The sequence below is a fragment of the Empidonax traillii genome, unplaced genomic scaffold (genome assembly GCF_003031625.1).
Source record: "Empidonax traillii isolate 1590-97213 ecotype Southwest subspecies unplaced genomic scaffold, ASM303162v1 scaffold761:size885847, whole genome shotgun sequence".
Classification (NCBI taxonomy): Eukaryota; Metazoa; Chordata; class Aves; order Passeriformes; family Tyrannidae; genus Empidonax; species Empidonax traillii.
Window position 1 is genome coordinate 18,549 of NW_020955954.1, and position 2,742 is coordinate 21,290.

Below are 2,742 nucleotides of genomic sequence, written 5' to 3' on the forward strand. Positions count from 1 at the left end.
CGGGTGGCCCCGGAGACCTTCTGTACTTTCCATTGTTTTGTGTTCTATCCATTGGAGCTTGGAAAAAAGCCTAGGCTTAAGGCCTATTTTACCTATTCAAATGTCTACCTTAACCTATTTGGCTATAATTTATTACCTCTGGGCTCTTTGTGCAATGTACCTGTGGGTTTTTAGGTCTGCAGAATTTGTACGGAACAAAATCTCTTTTGAGCGAGGTAGAGAAGGGGGAGGGGGATCTTACTTTTTGCAGTAAGATGCTTCGATTAACCCTTCTAAAGCCTTGTTTTGCTTCATTCCCCCCTTTTCTTAGAACTTACGAATTCTTTTGTCAAGTCCTAGCGGAGGATAGGTGTGAATTATTGCCCACGTTATTTGGGTCCTTTTGATTGTTAAGTGTATTTTATACCACAGCCACATATTCAAAAAGGATAGCAAAAACATAATTATTACTATAGCTATCACTGGGTGTACTAGGTAGTTAAACACTTTTGTGGTTGAAGGGGATTGTCTTGTGAAGATATCCCACCAATGGTGTTCTCCTGTTTGCTTTATTTTAGTCAGGACATTTGTTATGCCGGTAGAGTCATGTTCAACTTGCCAAATCGTTTGTTGAATTTTTCTATTTATTTCTTGGACTAACCTCTCTATGTCGGGATGCTTAAGTATTGCTTTAAGAAGCACTGGAAGGCAAGTGCAATTTTCTTGTTAGCTTTACCAATATAGATAGTGATTTTAAGGAAAGCCTGCTAGTGACTGTGTTTCAGATAGAGTAAGCGTGGATGAGCTTAGAGGAACTTGAAGTTCTCCCAGGCTGGATGTGAAAACACTTAGTTTATTAACTAGTATTTCTCAGTCTATTGCGTTTAGCACTCCTAAGCCATTGCCGAGCCATCCGGTTGCATCCCTCCACACGTGTTGTGGGCGTGATCTGGCAGCCGGCCGTGCCTTCCAGCCTTTAAGGCTTTGTTGTATGAAGGGCTGGCAGTCTTTCTGTATGTGTGTTATGTTTATCTGGACACTTGGATTCTTTTCAGTGAATATGTGGGATCTAATAGTAATTTTAGTTCATTAGATTGTCTCACTACATGGGGTCCTATAAAGGTCAGATTATGTATTCCCTTGCAGTTTGGAGTTGGAATTGTGGTTTTGTCCGTTACTCTTTCAGGTGGTCTGGTAGTGGGCCTTGCTTCAAGCTTGATGATAAATATCTCGGAGATACCCTTATTTTTGCTTGCCCGAGTACACTGAACTGACACCGATTGATCTAGTAATATTTTTGTTTCGCACTTGGCTTTGTGTCGTTTGTTCTCTTTTATGTTGTCTTTTTGGCACGAAATTGGACCCTTTACTTTAATCCAAATATTATTATCTATCTGTTTAATTGTGAGCAATTGGTTGGTCAAGGACTTTACTACCAGTCCAATCGGTCTAGTCTTTTGTGTAAAGTATGAATACCTCTGCACCCTATTTGTATTTCTTCATTCCATTTTCCTATTACAGTGTTTAATGATTTTGGGGGTTTAATCCAGTCCCGTTGTGTGTATGGTTTGTTATTGTGTAGGATGTAAATGGCTATACCTGGCCTAGGCCCTGGATCTTCTGACCCGGTCCAAAGTAATGATTCGATAATTTGGGCATTTGACCGTGGCCATTCCACGGTAATGTTTTGTGTTAAGGTTATACTTATCCAGAGTCCAAGGAATAATGTTGGAGTCTGCCAGTCCATGGTAGTGGGTTCCTTCAGGATTTCTCTCGAGGGTTCTCCGGGGCTTTCTTGACCCGGGAGTAGTGGATCCGAGCGGGTCGTTCCTTAATCCGGATCGCCGTGAAGGTGGTCGGTAGTACCCGGAATGGTCCTTCCCGCTTTTCCTGCAGAGGTTTTCCTAAAAGATTCTGAATATATACACAGTCACCGGGATGGAATGGGTGCAATTTACAGTCAGGTTGTTTGGGTTAGTGGTCTATTACTACTGTGGCATTTTTATCAAAATATTTTCCTACTGCTATTACATAATCATATATGTATCGATTGCCTATTTGATCTACAGCTTCGCTGTTTACAACTTGCATTGCGTCAGGTCTACCGTACAGGATTTCGAATGGACTCGGTTTTTCTTTTGAGCGAGGCTTCGCTCTCAGCCTTATCAGAGCAATAGGTAAAGCCTGGTATCGTTGTAAATTGGTTTCTTGGCATATTTTGGCAATTTGTTGTTTGATGAGATGATTCATTTTCTCTACTTACCCGCTAGCCTGGGGCCTGTAAGGTGTATGCAATCGCCATTTGATTTGCAACGCTTTACTTATTGTTTTTACAATTTTGGCACAAAAGTGTGAGCCTCTGTCTGAGGATATACTTTTAGGTACCCCAAATCTTGGTACGATTTCATTTAACAGCGTTTTGGTTACTTCTCTCTCTTCCTTTGTTCTGCATGGGAATGCTTCAGGCCACCCAGAAAATGTGTCTGTCAAAACAAGGAGGTATCTGTACCCCCCTTTTCTTGGAAGTTCAGAGAAATCAATTTGCCACACTTCTCCTGGGAACTTTCCCCTGTTAATTGCCCCTTGATGTATTTTTGTACCTATGTTTGGGTTATTTTTCAAACAACGCTCACTTTGAGATGTGTCTTGCTTTATTGCTGTGAAAAGCTTTGGTCTTGCTATCCTGATTTTTAAGTGTTGATAGAGGGGATCTAAGGCCCAGCGGGCCTTATCATGTTCTGTCTTTACAAATTGCCAGATTAA

At 41.3% G+C, this 2,742-nt stretch overlaps 1 long non-coding RNA gene across 1 annotated transcript in view; it reads right to left on the reverse strand.

The window, feature by feature from the left end:
* Positions 1 to 2,408: 2,408 nt before the first annotated feature.
* The window catches only part of LOC114066358, a 10,974-nt gene continuing 10,640 nt past the window's right edge, over positions 2,409 to 2,742 (reverse strand). Inside the window, exon 3 of the long non-coding RNA XR_003573170.1 lies at positions 2,409 to 2,418. This is a non-coding gene — a long non-coding RNA (uncharacterized LOC114066358). The remainder of the gene's footprint in view (positions 2,419 to 2,742) is intronic.